At 44.5% G+C, this 26,858-nt stretch overlaps 1 protein-coding gene across 2 annotated transcripts in view; it reads left to right on the forward strand.

The window, feature by feature from the left end:
* The first annotated feature begins 13,388 nt into the window (after positions 1 to 13,388).
* The window catches only part of LOC142590280 (uncharacterized), a 153,905-nt gene continuing 140,435 nt past the window's right edge, over positions 13,389 to 26,858 (forward strand). Inside the window, exons 1-3 of one of the 2 annotated variants that reach the window (XR_012830066.1) lie at positions 13,389 to 13,601; positions 14,844 to 14,929; positions 25,260 to 25,447. The gene's annotated coding sequence lies outside the window, so the exon portion shown is untranslated. Of the gene's footprint in view, positions 13,602 to 14,843; positions 14,930 to 25,259; positions 25,448 to 26,858 lie in introns of those variants that run through there. The other variant, XM_075702272.1, reaches the window with a different exon arrangement.

Raw genomic sequence — 26,858 nt, forward strand, 5'->3', positions numbered from 1 at the left:
TTGCTGTCCGTGCCTTTTAGCACGCCTGGACTTTCGTGAAAACGTCTCTCGCAGTATGATGTACCATACCGCATCATCAAACTCACCTCTCTGGTCAACTATGTCATAGACCCCCTTACATCGACATCCGACAAGTGCCGCCGAGGACGGGATGTTGTCCAGCTTCGCAGCCTGAAACAATTCTATGACCCACTCGTCTCCACGTCGTCAGTCGCCAGGATAGCTCCGCTTTTCCACCGGGAGTAATTGTAATGAGGAAGAAGAGCGCAAGAACAAGGCCAGCCAGATCGTCTCTTCCGTGCCTACTGTGCAACCAGTGGGCTAGCCGGATCACCAGTGCTTAGCACGAGTGTGAGCCGCTCGGGCAACCAGCTGTTCCTGCTCTGCTTCACCTCCCTTCTCAATTACGAATAGACGTTCCCATCGGAACTCTTCAGCACACCCATTACATTACATTACATTGCAGTACATTAAAGTGCATTACAGCACCATAAAATCTGTTTTTCTTGAGGATTCTGCAAAAATACTCGGTTATGGATTATGAACCTAACGAGTGCCTAATAAACACAATATATCAGTATAATTATTTTGACCACCTGGGGTATTTTACGTGTACACAATACGCGGCGAACAGGAATTCTTGTATTTCACCAAATCCGAAATGGGTGCCGCCGTGGCCGACATTCAATCCCACCCTCAGAGGCATTTCGGCATGACGCAGGAAACACTACTCCACCACGGAGAGTCCGCTGGATCAGGACCTTTAGCTATTTCGTATTTAATTTGCATCCACAAACCACTGCTTAAGTAAATGCTAGTTTTCGGTGTTTATCGCTAGTACGAGTGTATATTCCATGCCCACAATTATAGTTTTCTCAAGATTTCGAAAGCACTTCCAAGCCGTTATACATATATCCGCATATTCATGAGATTTTACTCAATTTCTTTGCCGGCCGTGCTTAGGAAATACCTATAACTGTTTCGTGAAAACTGATTTTATGACCTCATACATTATTATCAATCCAAAAAAAGGCACCGAAGGAGCTATTCCCAGTGAGGGCAGTCAATTGGGCTGCATATTTTTGCTAAGAGAAAAGATTGTCTCGCAAGACAAGTTGTTTTCTTGTTTTGCACATTGAGAAGTGCTAATTTCACACGCCCCGCTTACAAGAAAGCAGTTTCCGATTGCTCCCCGGCCGAGCTTTGCATTGCGTAATTGCCAACTGCGGCTCCGTGGCGAAATTTCGATGGCATTTCTGATACTTCCGGTGAATAAGCTGCTTTTTTCACATTTTTCCTCATTTCTTTGCTACATTTACACTGATTGGATGACAAACTTCCGTATCAGTCATTCGCTGCACCAAGCTACACGTGCGTGCCATTGTTGTTTTCTTTGTCTTCGCCATTTCTCTCTTGCCGGTTCAATGAACCGCTATGGGCAAATACAAACTTTGAAAAGCAGAGATAACAAGCAGGGGCAACTGAAACGTACTCTCAACAAATAAAGAAACCAAGCATAAATGGCCACCCGAATAGCATTCCGTAGGATGAAAGCTGGCTTGAAATTCCTTCTGCTCTCTCATACACGTTCACAGGCTAGAAAACGGTGCTGCGAAGATGTATACAGTCAAACTCATAATGTCACAGCAGCGCTGCGTATGACCTTACGTCGTGCCGCTCATGCGTCTTAACATGATAAATGGGATGTCGCTTTAAAGCTTTTGCAGGTTGGAAAAACGCTTCGAAAACTACACGTGTGTGACATTTCTTTCCTCTTAGAGTACGTTGTCCTGATCCAGCAAAGCTTCGTTGAAAGCAAATGCGAAATTTACTGATAAAGCTAGTAGAAAGTAAAGCAATACTGCCCAATAGAAGCTTAGTCCAAGTCATCGCCTGTGTTGTGTTCTTCCTTTTGTCCTCTCCTTTAGCGCTGCGCAGACATATTGATATTGCGGACAACCTGGTTATCATGCGTAGAACGGTCTGATAACTCGCGCAAGGACGCCATTGCTTTATTGCGAACTTAGTAATTGTATTCGAGAATTTGATATTGATGAGAATTTGGCTTATGCGATCGTATGCTCGTCTCTAATTGTTGGTAGAATCCCAAATATTTATTTATTTCATACCATAGAAGTGTACGACAACTGGCGACCATGCTTTCTACATGGTTGTTAGTTTCACTTTTATAACTTTATATTTATCTAAGCAAAGTTCCCCGAAATGTCTTCACGGCTGAGGGTATCACATGGAGGGGGACTTGTCAAGCAATCGATAAAAAGATACAATACACTACAAATTCATTGAAAGAAAATTGAGCACAGGACATGTGACATAAGAACAAAACTACCAAATACTGTTAATTCAGACAAGGATAAAGTTAAAAGAAAAAAGCAGTGACAAGAACAAAGCAGTAGTAAAAATTTGTACCAAATATACATCTTCCCACAGCATAAAATGAAAGGGAACAAGATATATATCATAAGAAGTACGATGTTTATAGAGAGTTCGAATGTGAGATAACATGCATCATGTTAAGCAACAGGAAAGGCGGACAACAGTTTCCAAAACTTATTGGGATCAGTGGCAGCAGCAACATATGGAGGCAGAACATTCCATTTCGCTATGACGCGTGGTATGAAGGAATGTGTGTATTATATGCATGACAAGACTAGGGCTGATCCTTAAACGGGCGGTCGCGTTGGTGAAAGATGGATGAAGGCAAACGAAAAAAAGTCATTATAGAGTGATGATACAGCTTATGAGAAAGTGATAAACATGCAGATTTTGGCGGTGACATAGTTCTTGCCGGCCGGCGTGTTTCTTTAATGTTGTGATTCTAGTAGGACGTGTGCAACTAGAGTAAAAAAACGAACTGCGAAGTTCTGCAATGATTTTCTATTGTTTAATAAATGTTTGATGAGGGTCCGAAATGAGAAAAGCATGTTCAACTTTAACTCTAATTAGTGTAGAGAAGGCCCGTCATAGGAGGTGAGAAGGAGCATGCTCAAAGTTATGTTTTAGGAAACCTAATCACCGATTTGGTCTGTTTGCTTTCTGTGCCAACTGCGCCACTAAACACTTCGGTTCCTTATATTGTCTTCAGTCTATCGTTCCCTCATGTTCACGCCAACTACACAATGTCCATAAACAAGAAAAACATATCCTTCAGCGTTGGTACTTTAGCATCAACATCCGGTTTTTAAACTGATCATTCTATGATTACTCGAGGCATTCTGCTGTAGGTATACCTACGCATGATTCACACTCGCATAGCTTTGGCTTCTCTGAAAAAAATAGAAGTGTCCGACGGTGAACAGAACTTCGTGCCGTGGAACAATAGCGCAATGTATTAATAATTGAGACCGATATGACAGCTAATTTTCAAGCTTTACACCAGGATTGCCCAAGAAATCTTCCATAACCTACAGCAAGGTCGAAAAGTGTATCACATTTCGGTGCCTAAGAAAATCTGTATTTAAAATTTTATATCGTACTTCAATCTCGCACCAGTCTCGCTACGCTTAGTGGTGACGCAAAGAATCATACACCGGGAAATGGCATCCTGGTTGTTACTGAGGCCAGTTTCGAGGGCCATGTTTTCCTGTACTTCAAGCGCGCAAAGCAACTGCAGTAGCTAAAAATGTTTTTGTTTATGTCGTTGTTTATGTACAGGTGTCATCGCGGCCAGCAGCTACTCTTCAGCACCAGAATGAATATATGCTGGGCACAACTGAGCGGCAATGCCCTTGCAGCCTTTTGGGTGCCTGAGCATGCGATGCAAGGTGCTCCGTGTGCTCCCGAACACTTTGTGGGCAGACGAAACAGCGGTGGCCCCACATTTTCGGAAGTCACAAATTCCATGAAAAATGTCTGTCGCTCTCCCTGAAAGTGGCTGAGGAGTAGCGATTTCAATTAGAATTTTCGAATGTCGGCGAATAGCCCACACTTTTTGTATAGCCACGTTCCGCCAACCCAGTGGAGTCTGCTGTCTACGCACTATGTTGTGGGTAGAGGCATATTCCGGACTTCCTTCTCATGTAGACCAGAAAGAACAGCTCTGATGCAAAGTGGCACTTTTTAACTTTGAAAGTATGTCTGGATGACTGGACAGCCTCGAATACTGTTTCAAGGTATGTCATGTATTCGTCACTGCTTGCGGGAAAAACATCCACATTACTGAAGCGAACGGAGGAGGTCGCAACCTAAAGCAAGCCAATGCTGTTTCAGCCACATGCTTGAACGTTGCCGTTGCTGAGGTGTAGCCGATTGGCATGACCTTGAATTCAATGTGGCCGTCCGGTACACTGGAAGCCGTCATATATCCGTCTCTCTCAACACCTTCGATTTGCCAGCCACCAGTGTTGAGACATGTTCCCCAAAATTACTAGGCATAGCAAAGTCACTGCAGTGCATCATATATTGATGGATAGGGGCACATATTCTCCTTCGTGAAGTTTTGCGTCGATGACAAATCAAGCAAAACTAAGTGCTCCATGGTTTTAATCCACCAGGTCAAAAGGTATCAGTTTGGGCGAGTTGGAATGTCATGACCTTCTTATGCTGGTAGCGTAGCTTATAAAGAGCAAAAAGGAAGCTGGAACGGTTAATGAAAGGGCACAGTGCGCTCCCTCAATTTCCTTTCATTAGCCCTTCTGTCTTCCTGTTTGCTCTTTCAAAGCGGCGCTACAGGCCCAAAAAATCCGCCAGGATTACAGCAAACGAAAACGGAATTTTTGATGCAAAATCATTTCGAATTCATTGCGGAACATTTCATCGACATGTTGCTTTATTGCCTATTTATCACTTTGCGATACTCGGTGTGGTGTTGAAGTGGTCAACTGGATGTTTCGTATAGCATGCGACGGTTAGGAACTGATGTCTGTTTAATCCTTGATGGCAATGTAAATAACTCCATGGATTGTTGGCGGAGACTTTTGACATGTGCTTCTTTGTGCCAGCGAAGACTCGGAAGAATATGAAAGGCTAGTTCAGGTACTGTGATATCAATAATACCAGGGGATCGCTTGCTACCGTAAGCTCTCTATATAAAAAGTTCATGCTCTTGTTCAAGTGTTCTAATTCGTGGCTGATGTTTGTCACTATTACCTTCGCAATTACATATATAGAAAGGATATGGCTCGAAGCAGACGAGGACGAAGTGCGACACAAACGGCATATACGGGCGCCCGTACACGTCGTTTGTGTCTTCCTCGGTCCTTGTCTGCTTAGAGGCGCAAATTTTCTTCTTAATTCATGAACCAACTAACTTAGCAAGAAGTTTTGTTATTATATACGATTAAAGGATTCCCCTTGCAATGAAGGTTTCACGGTGGAGCAGGTGCTTTTGGTCACTCTCTACAATGCCGCGCATACCTCATGTGCCCTTGTGCGGAAAGAAGTTATCATGTTGGTGTGAGACAGCATATTCAGTTGACCTTCAAGCACACGCATGGCTTGGTGACCGACAGAGCTCTCCAGGTTGTAGTGTTCGGCCTTTTGATAGCATTATCGACTAGTAGTCCAAGGTCAATTATGGTGCCCTCTTTGTTCAGGAAGTTCATGCTGAAAATCATGTCTCATGAGCATTGTTGTAAGATAGCGATGATAACAGGTTGTGCCACAATTGTTTTCTGCGCTCTATTTCGAATGCGCTCTGTCACATTTTACGCAGAAAAGTTGTAATAAATCGACAAAATATTCATATTCCTCTAACTTTTGTCAAATCAACTCATTTTTCGATATCGAAGGAATTTAAGTATTTTTCAAGTGTACGGCTGCTGATGTGGGGTCCTACAGGTATCATAACCAGTTATCCAAGGAAGCGCTCTTGGCGCTGTGCTATCGCTCGTATATATCGGTGATACTATAACGACAATGGGTACATCACCTGCACGTACCCGGCTATTTCTAGAAGACCTAATTTCCTCTACAACTGTACTTTCGCCGAAAGTCAAACGGTGCTTAAAGACGAATTGCGCTGGCAGATTTCGTCCATAATATTGAGCGCCAAAAAATCTGTTTCTCTAGAGGATTTTGCAAAAAAACCTACTCGGTTATTGGATTACAAAGCTAACGAGCGCCTAATAAACACATCTTAGCAACATAATTATTTTGACCACATGGGGCCCGTTACTTGTGCACAATAGACGGTGAACGGGCATTCTCGTATTTCGCCACCTCCGAAATGCGGCCGCCATGGCCGACATTCAATGCCACCGTCAGAGGCGTTGCGGCGCGGTGCATGAAACACTACTTCACCACGGAGAGTCCGGTGCATCCGGACGCTTAACTATTTGCAATTTAATTTCCCTACATAAATTAGTGCTTAAGTAAATGCAAGTTTTTGATGTTTCTTTCTAGTACGAGTGCATATTCCATGTTCACATTTCTAGTTGTCCTTTCGTTATTTATCAAGCACTTCTGGGCCTTAACTCAAATTTTTGAAGGGGCATGAAAATCTGTTGGATTCCTTTTGATGGACAATATTTTTTATGGTAGTGCTTGCAGCCACATATCCGCAAATCCGTGTGATTTAACTCAATTTAATTGCCAAAAACAGTGAGGTACTGCTTAAAACAGCTTTGTAAGAGCTGATGTTATCTGCTTACACATCTTTTAGCAATCAAAAAGAGCGGAGAGATTGAAGAAGCTATTTTCGATGAGGGCAGCTTTCGGGCTGCATATTTTTGATTAGGGCAAGGACTGTCTCGTAAGAGACGTTATTATTCGCACCCAGGATTGCTGTCTTCAAACGCCCAGTTTACAGCAAACCATTTTCTCATTTGATCCCAGCGGAGCTTTGCGTTATGGATTTCCCGATTGAGACAGCGTGGCGACATTTTGGGGGCATTTTCGATACTTGCCGTGAATTGGCAGCTTCTTTCACTATCTTTTGTAATTTCTTGGCTGCATTTACACTTTTTGGATGACGAAACATCGGAACAGTCAATCTCGGCACCACGCATCACGTGCATTGCCGTTTTGTTTTCATTGTTTTGCCATTTTCTGTTGATTTTTCAATAAAATATTGCCTGCGCCTCCACCGTTTTGAAGCCTGCCTTGCCGTTAACGTCTCAACATGAAAAGAACATTTTTTTGCATAGAATGAAAGTAAAACTGTATCATGTCCACTAAAATTTCCTGCAAGATTCGCCACAACTAAAGGCTTCGTTTTTCCGAAAAAAACTTGACTAATTAGTCCAATCACAAGAACACCAATGGACAAATCAAGGCTTTGAAAAGGAGAGTTCAAACGTAGGGGCGACTGAAGCGTGCTGTCAACAAAGAAGAATACCGAGAGTAAAAGTCAACCCAAGTAGCATTCCGTACGAAGAAAGCTGACGTCAAGTGCCTTGTGCGCTCTGAGAGATGTTCACCCACCAGCTAATGGTATTGCGAAGTCATGTACAGTAAACTCATAGAGTCACAGCGCTGCTGCTTATGACTTGACGTCATCCCCATCGTGTGTGCTAGCATAGCAAATGGGACGACGTTTTAATACTTTGCAAGTTTCGGAAACGTTTGAAAATCTTCACGGGTATGACATTTCTCCTCTGTTAGAGATCATCGTCCCGATGCTGTAAAGATGCCTTGAAACCAAATGCGAAATGAACTGACAAAGCATGTAGACAGTAAAGCAGTACTGGGCAGTAGAAGTTTAGTTGAAGTTAATGCCTGTGTTGTGTTCTTCCTTCTGTCCTCGTCTTCAGCGCTGCGCAGACACGTCCATATTGCAGAGAACCTGGTTAGCATGTGTAAAACGGCCCATAGGTCTCGCGCAAGGACTGCACTGATATTTTGGGAGTTTAGTAAACATTTTCGAGAATTTTATTTTGATAAGGATTTGCCACATGCGATTGTATGCGCGGCTCGAATTGTTGGTAGAATCCCAAAAATTTAGTTCTCTCATACCATGAAAGTGTAGAGCAACTGGCGACCATGCTTGCTGCTATGGTTATTAATTTCACTTTGCTTCGCTTTCTGCGCCCACTGCCCCTCTAAGCACATCAGACGCCTCAGAGTGTCTTCCGTTTTTCGTTCCCTCATGTTCGCCATAACTATGCCATGTGCATGAACAAGAAAAAAAAGACGTATGCTTCTCGTAGCGGCCAATCTACAGTCGTCCTGTGAGACAGTCGTGTGTAGCTCCAGCGGCGGTACTTAAGCTTCAGCACGCGGTTTTTAACAGAGCATCCTATGATTATTCTGGGAACTGTGCAGTAGGTATATCTAACCATGATTCACTCTCGCATTGGCTTAGGATCTATAAAAGAATAGAAGTGTCCGACCGTCAACAGAACTTCGTGATAAAGAACAAATAGCCCAATGCTCTAATAATGAGGACCGATATCACACTGATTTTCCAATCTTTGTTTCAGGATATTATGAAAAACTTTCCACAATCTACATCTAGGTCGAAAAGCTTGATCATACTTTCGTTCCTCAGAAAATTTGTATTTCAATTTTTGATATCGTATTTGAACCAAGCACCAGTCTCGCAACACTTAGCATTGGCGAAAAAAGTAATACGCGAGCTGTAACAGAGGACAATTTCGATGGCCGTGTTTTCATGTACTTGAAGCATGGAAAGCAGCTGCAGGAGTTGAATTTTATTTTTGTTAATGTCGTTGTTTTTTATGTAGGCATCTCTGCGGTCTGCAACTTCTCTTCAGCAGCAGAGTGAATATATTAAGGGCACAATTCACCCGCAATGCCCATGCTTCCACGTCGGGTGCGTCAGTATGCGATGCCAGGTGCTACGTGTGCACTCCGGAACACTCACTTTTCAGATGACACAGTGCTGGCGCCACATTTGCTGAAGTAACCGGCTGGCTAACAAATGTTGGTCACTGTCCCGAAGAGTGGTTTAGGAGTAGGGATTTCATTTAGAATTTCGGAATGTGGGTGACTGGCCGACTGTTTTTGTTTGGATAGCCGCGTCGCGCTCTCCATCCTTAGATACAATGATAAATTAAATATAGAAGCAAGATCGTGGTCAAGCGCCTTTATGCAAACGTGTTATTTCTTTTTTGGCGCCAAAACACAATAGGCACAAAAAGACACAAACATAGCTGTCAGAAGAATTAAACATATCAAGGTAATATAGGAAGACCATAATAAATTAGGTATGTTTCACATGCGACAAAGTTTACACACTCAGGGCATCCATTCAGCAACACACATATGTAATATATGCAATTCCAGAAATATTATTGCAGCCCCACGCAATACTCGAGGCTTTGTTTTGCTTAAATGTGATAAAGGCGAGTATTCATCCGGGACCTCCATGTTGTCATGTTGTAAGGACGATGAACAAACACGTTGGCACAACAGAAGTAACGGAAATATCTATTTATGTCGACGTATAAGATGTCATTGGCAAAAACCATTTAGTAGGCACATAGGCCAAGCAATCTGCGCACTGCCTTGTTGTCTTTGCGCTGATCAACCTTCGCGTTGTCCGCTGTCTGTTGTAGGTGGGGCATATTCCGGACTGCCTGATCACGTACACCAGAAATAACAGCTCTCATGCGAAGTGGCACATTTTAGTTTTCAAAGTGTGTCTGGTTGACTGGACAGCCTCCAGTACTGTTTCAAGGCACGTCATGTATTTGTCGTTACTTACGGGAAAACTATACTATGCAAGCAGAAGAAGGAGGTCTGTAACTCAAAGAGTGCAATCGCTGTGTCCACCACATGCTTGAACGTTTCCGTTGCCGAGCAATCGCCGAATGACATGAACCTAATTTCAAAGTGTAGTGAAAACCGTCATTTCTCGGTCTCTCTTCAATGCATCGCTTTGCCAATAGCAAGTGAAATTCACATTCAATTTCAAGTTTATTTACCAGACAACATGCTGGATGGTTCGCTGGGCTAAAAGCCGTGAAAACTGCTTGAAGGGGACCAGGTGACTGTTACATGTCAGCGGCGATACGAGGTGCAGATGTAGAGGACTAAGATATGCTGCGATAAAGGCAAAAATAAAAAAAACGTACAGATTACAGTGCATAATATAACGTATTCATAAATCACACAAATGCGCTTCAAATACGATGCATATGAAAGAGCATATGCAAATTACAATACATAGTAAAACATATTTATCACTCACATAAGTACACTCAAAATGCTGCAAAACAAGTTTATTTGCTTTAATGACTGATTGGCAAGCAGTGTGCGTATATATATATATATATATATATATATATATATATATATATATATATGTGTGTGTGTGTGTGTGTGTGTGTGTGTGTGTGTGTGTGTGTGTGTGTGTGTGTGTGTGCGTAGTAGATATTTATAAATGCTGCCAATTTTACTAGCAAACAAAAGAACCAAAGAAACAAGGTAACTGTTTCTTACTGCAAGCGGCTGTGTTTTCATGTGTTTTTATTGCTGTTGGGGTTTTGCCTGCAACTTCGATACTTATAAGTTGTATGAAATCGAGGTATAGTCCATGTATGGGTGTTTCTCGTAGGTACTTTAATAACACGACTCTCTAGACATAAGGCTTTAATAAAGTCCGAGAGCTCTCTGTTTGAAAAGCAGTGTGTGTTTCACAAACGGTACGAGTAAATGTTATAAACCCGAACTATACTGAACCAATGAAACGAGTTGAACGTTGTTCCAAGTTGTTCAATGTTTGCAACGCAGCGAGTTACCCTTTTTAGTAGAACAAGAATATTATTTATGTTTGTTTTTGGTGAAATCTTTAGATCTTTTGTTGAAGTCTTGAGATCTATCAGTCAATATTTCTAGGCCTAGCAAAGTCGCTACAGTGCATCATCTATTCGTGGCTGGGGGCACACCTCCACCTTCGTGACGTTTTGTGGCGATGACAATTCAAGCAACATGCTGAGCTGCATGCTACTAATCCCCCAGGGTTACGGCAAATGGCCACGGAACCTTGAATGGCGAAAAGATTTCGAATTCAATGCGCAGCATTTCATCCAGGTGTTCTTTTATAGCCTAGTTATCACAATCGGTTTTATTGTGTGCTCTCGAGCTGTCTTGGTTCCAGGGTCTTCTCAGGCAGATTTACCTTTCTGCAACTTGCTGGCGAAACGCCCTTTCATGACGGAGTGGTCGGCTCTTGTGTTCCCTCAAGTGTTGATTACGTGGCAATCGAGAGCCATGTCGAGGTGAGTGTTCTTTTCTCTTGCATTGCAGTTATGTGATGACATCGGATCAAGGGTGCGTGCCGCTGTCCCGCTTTTAAGTCCCATCGTCAGGTCTTCTGTAGGAGGCGCAATTCTGGCTTCAAGGCTTCCGTCGTCTAGCGTGGTGCCATCGTTACGTTGTCGAGATGGTCTTTTTGGCGTCTCCGGCATCGCTGTGGAGCCGCTGGGTCACGCAGCTTGATCATATGGTAGTCCCAGGGAAGAGCCCGTCTGCATACGCACCCCATGTATGACGCTTTACTGCCTTGACAGCATGGTGTCTCTGCGTTGATTTCGGTATGATCACATTAATTTCGACATTCAAGGCGAGTCGGGTTGTGCTACAATATTTTCACGCCGGATTCCCAATGCGCTCTGTCGCGTTCCGTGCAGCAAAGTTGTATTAAATCGGAAAGATAGTGATCTTCCTGAAACTATTGTCAAATCAACTGTTTCTTACATCTTAAGACAACTTCAGTTTGTTCATGTGCGCGGTCGCTGATGTAGGGTCCTACAGGTAATATATGCAGTTCTTCAGGGGAGCGCTCCTAGCGCTATACAGTTGCTTGCAGTAATACTATCAGAACAATGCGTATATCACCTGCACATATTCGATTATTTCTAGACGACGGAATTTCGTTTAAAACAATTCCTTCCCTGAGAATCAAACGGTGCTTAAGGAAAACCTACAATGCTATAAATTGTGCTGCCAGGTACGGTCCATAAAAATAAGCGCCACAATATCTGTTTTTCTTGATGACTCTGGAAAAAATAGACGGTTTTTAATTAAAAACCTAACGAGCGCCTACTAAACAAATGTTATCAGTATAATTATTCTGACCACCTGGGGTTCTTTACGTGTACACAAAAGACGGTAAACGGGCGTTCTTTTATTTCGCCACATTGGAAATGCGGCCGCCATGGCCGACATTCAATCCCGGTCTCAGAGGTATTGCTGCGCGACGCAAGAAACACTAGTCCACCATGGAGCGTGCGGTGTAACTGGACCTTTAGCTATTTTGGATTTAATTTCCTTCCACAAATCACTGCTTAGGTAAATGCAAGTTTTTGGCGTTTCTCTCTAGTACGAGTGCATATTCTATATCCACAATACTTGTTCTCTTCTCACGATTTTAAAAGCACTCCTGGGTCTTAAATGTTATTTTTGAAGGCACATGAATTGTGAGGGACTTCTTTTGATTGACAAAATCCTTTCAGATAGTTGTTGCAGCCGCTTATCCACACACTCATATGACTTTACTCCGCTTCCTTGTCGACCACCGTGAGGGACAATTTATGAATGTTTTGTAAAAACTGAGTCGATTACTTTGGAAATTATTAAGCACTCTAAAATAAAGGATACATAAAAGAAGCTATTCCCAGTGAGGCAGATTTCTGGGCATTTTTCATACTTGTGGTAAATTGGCTGCTTCTTTCACTACACTTCCAGATTTTTTGGCTACATTTACACTTTTTGGATGACGAACCTGCAGTGAAGTCAATCATGTTACCGAGCATCACGCGCGTTGCCTTTGTTGTTTTCTTTGTATTCGCTATTTTTCCCTTGCCCTTTCAATGAAACTTTGGCTGCACCTCAACCTTGTTGAAGCCTGCCTTGCCGTTGGCACCGCAACAACGTGTAAAAGAACATTTTGTTGCATAGAATAAAAATATTCTGTATCATCTCCGCACAAAATTTGTGCGTAATTGGCCATAAATGAGAGCTCCGCTTATTCCGAAAGAAAGTTGGCTGCTTTGACCAATCACAAGAATGGCTATGGGCAAAAGACGTTTGGAAAATTACAGGCAAATTTCGGAGGCGACTGAATCATACTGTGAACAAATAAGAATACCGATCGTAAATATCAAACGAAATAGCATTTTGTAGGATGGAAGCTGAGGCCAAATTCCTTCTGTTCTCTCAGACACGTTGAGATGCCAAGAAATGGCACGGCGAAGTTGTGTACGTTAACCTCACAGAATCAGAGCCGCACTGCGTGTTAACTGACGTCATCCCTGTCGTGCGTCTGAGCATGATAAATGGGATGACGTTTTAAGGCTTTTGTAGGTTGGAAAAACGTTTCAATATCTACACGTGCGTGACATTTCTCACCTCTTAGAGTACATCGTCATGATAACGCAAAGCTACCTAGAAACCAAATGCGAACTGTACTGATAAAGGCAGCAGACAGTAAAGCAATAGTGCACAGTATCAGCTTAGTTGAAGTCGGTGCCTGTGTTGCGTTGTTCCTTCTGTTCTCGCCATTAGCGCTGCGGAGACATGTAGATACTGTGGACAACCTGGTTAGCATGCGTAGAACGGTTTATGGATCTCGCGCAAGGACGCCATAGCTGCATTCGGATTTTAGAAAACGTTTTCGGGAATTTATTATTGATAAGATATGCCTCATGCGATTGTTTGACCGACTCAACTTGTTGGTAGAGTACCAAATAATTCTTTCTTTGATACCTTTAAAGTGCACGACAACCAGCGACCATGCTTGTTGTTATGGCTGTTAATTACGTTTTGCTGAGCTTTCCCTGCCCACTGCTCTAATAAAGACATTGGTCCCTTTCATTAGCTTCCTTCTATGGTTCCTTTATGGTCACTGTAACTACGTCATGTACATAAAGGAAAAAAAACGTATCCTTATCGTAGCGGTCTAAACACCCTTGTCCCGCGATGCTGTTGTGTGTAGCTCGTGCGTTGCTAACAAATCCCCAACGTCCAATTTTTAAAAAGAGGATTCTATCACTCATTCCAGGCACTCTGCTGTGGGCATAGCTAAGCATGTTGCACTCTCGCAGTTGCTTTGAATCGCTTGAAGAATAGGAGTGTCTGACAGTAAACATAACTTCATGCCACGGAACAATACCATAATGATCTAATAATTAAGTCTGATATGAAACCTAATTTTCGAGATTTATTGCTGGATTGCAGGTTACACTGTCCAAAAACCACAGCAAGGCCCCAACATTTGAGCATATTTCGGTTCCCTAGAAAATTTCTATTTAACTTTGTTTATATCCTACTTGAACGAAGCACCAGTCTGACAACGCTTAGTGGTGACAAAAGGAATCAGACTCCCTGTAATGGCTTCCTGGGTGTAATAGAGGACAATTCCTAAGGTCTCTATCCGATGTATTTCAAGCACGGGAAGCAGTTGCAGAAGCTGCAAAACAATATTTTTGATGCCGTGTTGTTTTATAGGCGTCTTTGCGGTCTGCAGCTTCTCTTCAACACCTGAGTGAAAATATTCACGGCACAATTTAGCGGTAATGCCTTTCCTTCCCCGTTCGGCGCCTTAATATGCGAAGTGCTCCGTGTGCTTCCAAACAGTTTGATTGTTTGAAGTCGTTTGCAGACGACACAGTGGTGGCTCCACAAGGTCCATGGCAAAGTTGTGGCACTTCCTTAGGAGTAGAGACTTCAATTAGAACTTCTGAATGTGCGCGAATAGCCCACTTTCTTGCTTGTATAGCCACGTTGTGCTCTATTTTGTTAGATAAAAAATAAATTAAAAATAAACCGAAGACTGTGGGCAACGCGCCATTACGCAAGCCTTTTATTTGATTTTCCAGGCAAAACACAATACGCATAAAAAGACGCAGACAAAACTGTCAGACAATTCAACATGACCAACTAAACGTAGGATGACCTAACAAAATATTTTTTTTCAGAAGAAGCAAAGTTTACAAACAAGGCACGCTTTCAACTACACACATCTGTAATATAAGCACCTCCAAAAATATTAATACGCCCTCACGTAAGTACCCGTGGTCTCGATATTCTGGACTATCATAATGGCTTGTATTAATCCGGGACCTCCATATTGTCTTGTTGCAGACAATGAACAAATAAATAGGCACAACCCGAGTAAAGGAAATCTTTACTTCGACACATAACAATTCTTTGACAAACACCATTTAGTACGCACAGAGGCCCAGCAAATTGGCTCTGATTCTTGTCGATGTGCTGATAAAGTATTACAGTGACTGCTGTCTGTGTGCGTCGCGGCATACTCGGGACTTACTGCTGACGGGGTTTCGAAAGAACAGCTCTCGTGCAAAGTGGCACTTTCGAGGTCTCAAAATGCGTCTGGGTGACTTGATTGCCTCTAGTACTGTTTCAAGGCGTCTCATGTGTTGGTCGTTACTACGAGAAAAAATTCATTATGCAAGCAGACGAAGCAGCTCGGCCGCATAATACCAGCCAACGCAGTGTCCACCACAGGCTCGAACGTTGCCGCTGCAGAGCAATGACAGAATGGCACTACCTTGAATTCAAAGAGGGCTTCCGGCGTAATAATGGCCGCCATTTCGTGGTCTCTCAAGGCTTTGATTTCTCCTTATGCAGTCTTGAGGTCTGTCAAACAAAAATTATTTGCGTAGCAAAGTCAGTCCAGTGCGTTGTCTAGAAGTGGGATGGGTGCACATCCTTCTTCGTGATGTTTGGTGGCGTTGATAATTCATGCAAAACGCAGTGCTCCACGCTACTAACCGACAAGGATTACGGGAAACGACCACAAAGTTTAGGAATGGATGAATGGGAAGTATGGGAGAGGCCTTTGCCATGCAGTGGGCGTAACCAGGCTGATGACGATGATGATAATGAACAACATTTCATGCACGTGTTGCTTCATGCCTGCTTGCTCACTTGCCAATACTGTGTGCAGGGTTTGAGAGAGCGTTCACCTAACCGCTTCGGTCATTATGCAATGCTTAGCGAGTGATGTTTGTCGAATCCTTGATGACAATGTAAACAAGGCCCTGTATCGCAGGAGGAGACCTTTGACGTTTGCTTCCTTCGACCTGCGAAGACTCGGAATAATATTAAAGGCCATTTGATGGACACAGGCCGTTGGTTTAGGTTCGGTAATATCAAAAAGAACACTCGCGTGCTACCGTAAATTTTCGACACGGGATTTTCATGCGCTTCAAGTGCTCAAATTTGTGACTGAAGTTTCTCGCGATTACCTGCGTTTTTAGTACATACAAATAAAGGATGTGGCACTAAACAGACGAGGACGAAGCGAGATTCAAACGGCATATACGGGCGCGCGTATATGCCGTTTGTGTCGAATTTCGTCTTCGTCTGCTTAGCGCTGCGAATTTAGTTTTTATGTAGTTAACCAACTAACCCAGATGGAATTTTGTTACTTTATATGATTCAACGATTTGTCATACGATGGAACTTTCATGGTGGAGCAGCTGTATTTTGGTCACTCTCAACGATGCCATCCATACTTCTTGTGCCCTTGGCACCGACCGAAATTATCAAGCTGGCGTGAGACGACATATTCAGCGGATCTTCAAGCAGTCTCAAGGCATGGTGGCGCAGAGAGTTCTCCAGGTTGTATTGTTCTTTTTTCTGACAGCACTATCGGCTAGTACTTCAGGGAGGATGATGGTCGCAACGTTTGTTCAGGAATTTCATTTTGAAAGTTGCGTGTGCTGAGCATTGTTATAAGATAACAATCCTAACAGGGCAAGTCCGGTCATTAATTGTATTTGTTGGCATGCTGATCACAATCGGTGTTATTAGGCGTCCTCAAGCTGCCTTGGTTCCGGGGCCTTCCCAGGCAAATTTCACTCGCTGAAACTTGGTTGTGAAATGTCCTCTCATGAACGGAGTAATCGGTTCTTGTGTGAACTAAGGTGGTGAGTGCGTGGCAGTCGAGAGCGTAGTCGATGTGCGTGTTCCATTCCATGGGATTGCGGTTATTTCACGGCATCGGCTAAAGGGCCCTTGGCATTGTATTGCTTTAGTGTCTCATCGTCAGGTCTTCTGTACGTGGAATAGTTTTGGCTTCGATGCTTCCTTTTGCTGGCGTGGTGGCGTCGCTACATCGTCGATAGGGTCTTTTGACATATTTGGCGATGGTGGAGTGCCTTCGGCATTTTGACAGACAGCAACCACACCAGTGTTGGTCGGTGCTATTAGTTTTCCGGATATCGGCTTACAGACGAGTCGCGAGATGGGCCAGTTTATGGTCGGCGCTGCAGCGGTAGTCTGTGATAGTCTGTAACTCGCGGCGGTTTGTGCAAAGACGGTTGTAATGGGAGACTTCTCTGCAGTGACAGCAAAGTGAAAGGTTGTCGGGAGTGCGTCAAACATCCATCTTCCATGACAAGTGACGCTGGCAGTTTGCGGGTCTGCTAGTTGTGCCGGCCGTGGTTTGGGGCTCAAATGCATGCTACTGAGCCCTGGCATGGGAAAGGTGGGGGAACGTGACGGCAGATGACGGCAGCCAAGCTAAAATCTTCTGGCAGGAGCTGCCGTAGTTCAAGAACTCGCAGAGACTACTCCAGCTGTTCATGGGAAATGTCTACGGTCGAGGCCACGTAAGGCTGCGACGAACGGAACAAGTGCTTCAGCTCCTCACAGACGGCCACTCTGTTCGCTGGTTTCGTGCTGGTCTTTGGTGCCCAGTGATAGATGGTGGAGTTGATGATGATGATGATATTGTTCCGGTGTTACGCGCAAGAGAGAGACCCAGAGGAAGCGATAGACATGACTGTATCTTGAAAATGCGACATTTCTACCAGCCTGCGCGATTAGCTTCTCCCCATGAAATTCTTGTGAATACATTTGGTAGAGAGCTTTCTCTTCGTAACAAATGGTGAAAATGCAGGGTATTGAGTGAGAGCGGATCTTTCTAGTGGCCACCGTTCCGGTTCTTCAGCGATGTCGCAGAAGACAGTGCCTATTTCCGTAACGCCTACGTCTACTGCGTCCAGCATCGTACTCAAGCACACGGGTTATGCAGGAAACTTCTGCGTTACCGCTGGCGCCGGTGTCGATGACTTCGTGGAAATGTATGAGCGGGTGAGCAGTCACAAGAAATGGTATCCCATAGTGACGCTGGCGAACACATATTTTTTTACTTGCCGGTAACTGCGCGAGTGTGGCCCCAAAACCACGAAAATACCTCGATGACTGGGATATCTGCAAGCAAAAGCTGTGAGATCTTGTCAAAAAACAGCTGGGTCGGAAGGTCATCCCCAAGAAATAGTATGCATCACGAGTTAAGACGTCCACCGAAGGCGACAACACCTATATGCAAGACGCGCTGGCACGCCGCTGCAATGCCGACACTGAAATGGAGTTTGAAAAAAGTTAGGCATGTCTTGAAAGGTAGCAACGATGGTCCACCCAGTTTAGTCAGTTGTGAGAACTCTACTTCGGCTAATAACATAACTACGGAGCACAAACCTTTCGAGGAGGTGAAAAGTCGTCGTATTTATCAGTAATTCGCACGACTACCCAATACGGCGTCATCACCTTGCGAAGACCAACAGGACTCTCCTTCGCAGCAGCACCCTTCAGAGCATCTGACGAAGACTGTGCGCCGTGAGTTAGAAGTCATGTGCCTCGCGGTTCTGTACCCAACTATCATCGATACAAGCAGAGCTTGATGCTGCATATGGAACGGAACCTTGGATGGCGAAACGATTTCGCCATCCAAGGCGATTTTCGCCATCCAAGGTTCATGCAACGGAAACTTGGATGGCGAAAAGATTTCGAATTCAATGCGCAGCATTTCATCCACGTGTTCTTTTATAGTCTAGTTATCACAATCGGTTTCGTTATGTGTCCTCTAGCTGTCTTGGTTCCAGGGTCTTCTCAGGCTGATTTACCTTTGTGCAACTTGCTGGCGAAACGTCCCTTCATGACGGAGTGGTCGGCTCTTGTGTTCCCTCAGGTGTTGATTACGTGGCACTCGAGAGCCAAGTCGAGGTGAGGGTTCTATTCTCTTGCATTGCAGTTATGTCATGACATCGGGTCAAGGGTGCGTGCCACTGTCCCCCTTTTAAGTCCCATAGTCAGGTCTTTTGTAGGAGGCGCAGTTCTGGCTTCAAGGCTTTCGTCGTCTTGCGTGGTGCCATCGTTACATTGTCGAGATGGTCTTTTTGGAGTCTTCGGCATCGCTGTGGAGCCGCTGGGTCACGCAGCTTGACCATATGGTAGTCCCAGGGAAGAGCCCGTCTGCATACGCACCCCAAGTATGACGCTTTACTGCCTTGAGAGCATGGTGTGTCTCTGCGTTGATGTCGGGATGATCACATTAATATCGACATTCATGGCGAGTCGGGTTGGGCTACAATAGTTTTCACGCCCGATTCCCAATACGCTCCGTCGCGTTCTATGCAGCAAAGTTGTATTAAAACGGAAAGATAGTGATCTTCCTGAAACTATTGTCAAATCAACTGTTTCTTACATCTTAAGACAACTTCAATTTGTTCATGTGCACGGTTGCTCATGTGGGGTCCTACAGGTATCATATCCAGTTCTTCAGGGGAGCGCTCCTAGCGCTATACAGTTGCTTGCAGTAACACTATCAGAACAATGCGTACATCACCTGTACATATTCGATTATTTCTAGACGACGGAATTTCCTTGAAAACAATAACATCCCTGAGAGTCAAACGGTGCTTAAGGAAAACCTACAATGCAATCCATTGTGCTGCCAGGTACGGTCCATAATAATGAGCGCCACAATATCTGTTTTTCTTGATGACTCTATAAAAAATAGACGGTTTTTTTAATTAAAAACCTAACGACCGCCTAATCAACAAATTTTATCAGTAAAATTAATTTGACCACCTGGGGTTCTTTACGTGTACACAAGACGGTAAACGGGCGTTCTTTTATTTCGCCACATCGGAAATGCGGCCGCCATGGCCTACGTTCAATCCCACCCTCAGAGGCATTCCTGCGCGACGCAAGAAACACTACTCCACCATGGAGCGTGCGGTGTAACCGGACCTTTAGCTATTTGGGATTTTATTTCCTTCCACAAATCACTGCTTAGGTAAAAGCAAGTTTTTGGCGTTTCTCTCTAGTACGAGTGCATATTCTATGTCCACAATTCTTGTTCTCTTCTCACGATTTTAAAAGCACTCCTGGATCTTTAATGTTATTTTTGGAGGCACATGAATTGTGGGGGACTTCTTTTGATTCACAAAATCCTTTCAGATAGTTGTTGCAGCCGCATATCCACACACTCATGTGACTTTACTCCCGTTTCATCGTCGACCACCGTGAGGGACAATTTATGACTGTTTTGTAAAAACTGAGTCGATCACTTTGGAAATTATTTAGCACTCAAAAACAAAGGATACATAGAAGAAGCTATTGCCAGTGAGGCAGTTTTCTGGGCTGCAGAAAACGCCATGCTTACAAGAAAGCAGTTTCTGATCGCACCCCAGCCGAGCTTTGCCTTACGTAATTGCCAATTGCGGCAGCGTAGCGACATTTTGGTGGCATTTGTGATACTTGTGCTAAATTGGCTGCTTCTTTCACTACACTTCCAGATTCTTTGGCTACATTTACACTTTTTCGATGACGAACCTGCAGAGAAGTCTATCATGTTACCGCGCATCACGCGCGTTGCCTTTGTTGTTTTCTTTGTATTGGCTATTTTTCTCTTGCCCTTTCAATGAAACTTTGGCTGCACCGCAACCTTGTTGGAGCCTGCCTTGCCGTTGGCACCACAACAACGAGTAAAAGAACATTTTGTTGAATAGAATAAAAATATTCTGTAATATATCTGCACAAAATTTGTGCGTAATTTGCCATAAATAGAAGCTCCACTTATTCCGAGAAGAAAGTTGACTGCCTTGACCAATTACAAGAACGGCTATGGGCAAAAAACGTTTTGAAAATTACAGGCAAATCTCGGGGGCGATTGAATCATACTGTGAACAAATAAGAATACCGAGCGTAAATGTCAAACGGAATAACATTTTGTAGGATGGAAGCTGAGGCCAAATTCCTTCTGTTCTCTCAGACACGTTGAGATGCTAGCAAATGGCACGGCGAAGTTGTGTACGTCAAACTCACAGAATCAGAGCCGCGTTGCGTGTTAACTGACGTCATCCCTGTCGTGCGTCTTAACATGATAAATGGGATGAAGTTTTAAGGCTTTCGTAGGTTGGAAAAACGTTTCAAAAACTACACGTGCGTGACATTTCTCTCCTCTTAGAGAACATCGTCCTGATAATGCAAAGCTACCTAGAAACCAAATGCGAAATGTGCTGATAAAGGCAGCAGACAGTAAAGAAATAGTGCACAGTATCAGCTTAGTTGAAGTCGGTGCCTGTGTTGCGTTGTTCCTTCTGTCCTCGCCTTTAGCGCTGCGGAGACATGTCGATGCTGTGGACAACCTGGTTGGCATGCGTAGAATGGGCTACGGAACTCGCACAAGGACGCCATAGCTGCATTTGTGAATTTAGAAAACGTTTTCGGGAATTTATTACTATAAAGATTTGCCTCATGCGATTGTTTGACCGGCTCAACTTGTTGGTAGAGTACCAAATAATTCTTTCTTTGATACCTTTAAAGTGCACGACAACCAGCGACCATGCTTGTTGTTATGGTTGTTAATTACGCTTTGCTGTGCTTTCCCTGCCCACTGCGCTAATAAACACATTGGTCCCTTTTATTATCTTCCTGCTATCGTTCCTTCATATTCACTGTAACTACGCCATGTACTTAAAAAAACGTATCCTTATCGGAGCGGTCTAAACATCCCTGTCCCGCGATGCATTTGTGTGTAGCTCCTGCGCTGCTAACAAATCTCCAACGTCCAATTTTTAAAAAGAGGATTCTATGACTCATCCCAGGTGCTCTGCCGTGGGCATACCTAAGCATGTTTCATTCTCGCAGTGGTTTGAATCGCTTGAAGAATAGCAGTGTCTAACTGTAAACATACCTTCATGCCATGGAACAATACCATAATGATCTAATAATTAAGCGTGATATGAAACCTAATTTTCGAGATTTATTCCTGGATTGCAGGCTACACTGTCCAAAAACCACAGGAAGGTCCCAAAATTTGAGCACATTTCGGTTCCCAACAAAATTTCTATTTAGATTTGTTTATATCCTACTTGAATGAAGCACCAGTCTGACAACACTTAGTGGTGACAAAAGCAATCAGCTCCCGGTAATGGCTTCCTGGTTGTAATAGAGGGCAATTCCTAAGGTCTATATCTGATGTATTACAAGCACGGGAAGCTGTTGCGGAAGATGCAAAACAATATTTTTGATGCCGTTGTGTATTATAGGCGTCTTTGCGGCCTGCAGCTTCTCTTCAACACCTGAGTGAAAATATCCACGCCGCAATTTAGCGGTAATGCCTTTGCTTCTCCTTTGGGTGCCTTAGTATGCGAAGTGCTCCGTGTGCTTCCAAACAGTTTGACTCTTTGAAGTCGTTTGCAGACGATACAGTGGTGGCTCCACAACGTCCATGGCAAAGTTCTGTCACGGCCCTAAGAGGGCCTTAGTAGTAGAGACTTCAATTATGACTTCTGAATGTGCGCGAATGGCCCACTTTTTTACTTGTATTGCCACGTTGCGCTCTCTTTTGTTAGATAAAAGATAAATTAAAAATAAACCGAAAACTGCGGTCAACGCGCTATATGCAAGCCTTTTATTTGTTTTTCGAGACAAAAAACAATACACATAAAAAGACGCAGACAAAACTGTCAGAATAATTCAACATGAGCTACTAAACGTAGGATGACCTAACCAAATATTTTTTTTTTCGAAAGAGGCAAAGTTTACAAACAAGGCACCCATTCATCTACACACATCTGTAATATAAGCACCTCCAGAAATATTAATACGTCCTCCCGTAATTCCCCGTTCTCGATATTCTGGACTATCATAATGGCTTGTATTAATCCGGGACCTCCATATTGTCTTGTTGCAGACAATGAACAAAAAAATAGGCACAACCCAAGTAAAGGAAATCTTCACTTCGACACATTACAATTCTTTGACAAACACCATTTAGTACGCACAGAGGCCAAGCAAATTGGCTCTGATTCTTGTCGATGCGGATGATAAAGTTTTACTGCGACAGCTGTCTGTTGCGCGTCGCGGCATACTCGGGACTTACTGCTAACGAGGTTTGGAAAGAACAGCTCTCGTGCAAAGTGGCAATTTCTAGGTTTCAAAATGCGTCTGGGTGACTTGATTGCCTCTAGTGCTGTTTCAAGGCGTCTCATGTGTTGGTCGTTACTTCGGAAAAAAAATTCATTATCCAAGCAGACGAAGCAGTTCGGCCGCGTAATACCAACCAACGCAGTGTCCACCACAGGCTGGAACGTTGCCGCTGCTGAGCAATGACAGAATGGCACTACCTTGAATTCAAAGAGGGCTTCCGGCGTAATAATGGCCGCCATATCGTGGTCTCTCAATGGATTTGAATTCTTCGTATGCAGTCTTGAGGTCTATCAAACAAAAATTATTTGTTTAGCAAGGTCAGTCCAGTGCGTTGTCTAGGCGTGGGATGGGTGCATATCCTTCTTCGTGATGTTTGGTGGCGTTGATAATTCATGCAAAACGCAGAGCTCCACGCCACTAACCGACAAGGATTACGGGAAACTACCAGAGAGCTTGGGAATGGCGTAATTGTTTCGAATTCATTGAGCAGCATTTTATCCACGTGTTGCTTTATGCCTGCTTGCTCACATGCCGATACTGGGTACAGAGTTGAGAGAGCGTTCCCCTAACCGCTTCGGTCATTACGCAATGTTTAGCGACTGATGTTTGTCGAGTCCTTGATGACAATCTAAAGAAGTCGCTGTATCGCAGGAGGAGACCTTTGACGTTTGCTTCCTTCGAACTGCGAAGACTCGGAATAATATTAAAGGCTAGTTGATGGACACGGGCCGTTAGTTTAGGTTCGGTGATATCAAAAAGAACACTCGCGTGCTACCGTAAATTTTCGACATGCGATTTTCATGCGGTTCAAGTGCTCAAATTTGTGACTGAAGTTTCTCAGGATTACCTGCGTTTTAGTACATACAAAGAAAGGATGCGGCGCTAAACAGACGAGGATGAAGCGAGATTCAAACGGCATATACGGGCCTCCGTATATGCCGTTTGTGTCTCATTTCGTCCTCGTCTGCTTAGCGCTGCGAATTTAGTTTTTATGTAGTTAACCAACTAACCCAGATGGAATTTTGTTACTTTAAATGATTCAACGATTTGTCATACGATGGAACTTTCATGGTGGAGCAGCTGTATTTTGGTCACTCTCAACGATGCCATCCATACTTCTTGTGCCCTTGGCGCCGACCGAAATTATCAAGCTGGCGTGAGACGACATATTCAGCGGATCTTCAAGCAGTCTCAAGGCATGGTGGCGCAGAGAGTTCTCCAGGTTGTATTGTTCTTTTTTCTGACAGCACTATCGGCTGGTACTTCAGGGTGGATGATGGTCGCAACGTTTGTTCAGGAATTTCATGCTGAAAGTTACCTGTGCTGAGCATTGTTGTAAGACAACAATCCTAACAGGGTAAGTCCGGTCAATAATTGTATTTGTTGCCATGCTGATCACAATCGGTGTTATTAGGCGTCCTCAAGCTGTCTTGGTTCCGGGGCTTTCCCAGGCAGATTTAACTCGCTGAAACTTGGTTGTGAAATGTCCTCTTAAGAACGGAGTGATCGCCTCTTCTGTGCACTATGGTGGTGAGTGCGTGGCAGTCGAGAGCTTAGTCGAGGTGCGTGTTGCATTGCATGGAATTGCGGTTATGTCACGGCATCGGCTAACGGGTCCTTGGCAGTGTCCTGCTTTAATGTCTCATCGTCAGGTCTTCTGTAGGTGGCATATAGTTGGCTTCGATGCATCCTTTTGGTGGCGTGGTGGCGTCGCTACATTGTCGATAGGGTCATTTGGCATAATAGCGATGGTGGAGCACCTTCGACATTTCGACAGACAGCAACCACACGTGTATTGGTCGGTGCTGTTAGTTTTCCGGATATCGGTTTACAGACGAGTCGCGAGTTCGGTAAGTGTATGGTCGGCGCTGCGGCGGTAGTATGTGATAGTCTGTGACTCGCGGTGGTTTGTGCAAAGACGTTTGTAATGGGAGACTTCTCTGCAGTGACTGCAAAGCGAAAGGTTGCCGGGAGCGCGTCAAACATCCATCTTCCATGGCAAATAACGCCGGGAGTTTGCGGGTCTGCTGGTTGTGCCGGCCGTGGTTTGGGGCTCGAATGCATGCTACTGAGCCCTGGCATGGGAAAGGTGGGGGAACGTGCCTGCAGATCACGGCAGCCAAGCTAAAATCTTCTTGCAGGAGCTGCCGCAGTTCAAGAACTCGCAGAGACTGCTCCTGCTGTTCATGGGCAATGTCTACGGTGGAGGCCACGTAAGGCTGTGACGAACGGAACAAGAGCTTCAGCTCCTCACACACGGCCACTCTGCTCGCTGGTGTCGTGCTGGTCTTTGGTGCCCAGTTATTGATGGTGGGTTTGATGATGATGATGATATTCTTCCGGTGTTACGCGCAAGAGAGAGACCAAGTGGAAGCGATAGATATGACTGTATCTTGAAAATGCGACATTTCTGCCAACCTGCGCGATCAGCTTCTCCCTATGAAATTGTTGTAATAACATTTGGTATAGAGCTTTCTCTACGTAACAAATGGTGAAAATGCAGGGTATTGAGTAAGAGTGGATCTTTCTAGTGGCCACCGTTGCGGTTCTTCAGCGATGTCGCAGGAGACAGTGCCTATTTCCGTAACGCCTGCGTCTACTGCGTCGAGCATCGTACTCACGCATACGCGTTATGCAGGAAACATCTGCGTTACCGCTGGCGCCGATGTCAATGACTTCGTGGAAATGTATGAGCGGGTGAGCAGCCACAAGAAATGGGATCGCATAGTGACGCTGGCGAACACGTATTTTTTACTTGGCGGTAACTGTGCGAGTGTGGCCCCACAACGACGAAAATACCTCGATAACTGGGATATCTGCAAGCAAAAGCTGTGAGACCATGTCGAAAAATAGATGGGTCGGAAGGTCATCACCAAGAAATAGTATGCATCAAGAGTTCAGACATCCACCGAAGGCTACAGCGCCTATATGCAGGACCCGCTGGCACGCCGCTGCAATGCCGACACTGAAATAGAGTTTGAAAAAGTTAGGCATGTCTTAAAAGGTACCAACGATGGTCCACCCAGTTTACTCAATTCTGAGAACTGTACTTCGGGTAATGACATAACTACGGAGCACAAACCTTTCGAGAAAGTGAAAAGTCGTCGTATTCATCAGTAATTCGCACGACTACCCAATACGGCATGATCACATCACGAAGACCAACAGGACTCTGCTTCGCAGCAGCAGCCTTCAAAGCAGCTGACGAAGACTGTGCGCCGTGAGTTAGAAGCCATGTGCCTGGCGGGTCTGTACCCACCTGTCAACGACACATGCCCTTCTAGGTTTGCTCTATTTCAGGTTATTGTGGACAAAGAACATGCCATTGTCTGCTTGCAGTCCGTTTGTACCGTGGTTAGTTCCCAGTTAACCAAACGTCCTTCGCTCGTACATACTGAGAACCAATGGGTCGGTCATGGTTTTCGCAGCATGGCAGAGTGCCGAGCACCGGACGACAGAGTTTTTTGCTTCAGTTCTCACCGCGTTAGTCACGTCGCCCGATACTGCCGCAACCGTAGGTCCTCGATGCCGTTCTCGAACAGGCCTCGTCGAGACGGCTATTTTTGCCATATGCAGCCGCAAGCAGAGCCGAACAGGCAAGCCACTGACGGTACCACAGCATGGCGCCGTCAATGACGGTGGCTGCAGTCACCAGTCGTGTTCGCCTCATTGTCCTCTCCCGTCGTCCAGATCGCCCCAGTCCCGTCGCCGTTCGCCGTCATTCCTACCTGGGCGTGTTC

This window comes from Dermacentor variabilis, chromosome 8, assembly GCF_050947875.1.
Source record: "Dermacentor variabilis isolate Ectoservices chromosome 8, ASM5094787v1, whole genome shotgun sequence".
NCBI classification, from domain to species: Eukaryota; Metazoa; Arthropoda; class Arachnida; order Ixodida; family Ixodidae; genus Dermacentor; species Dermacentor variabilis.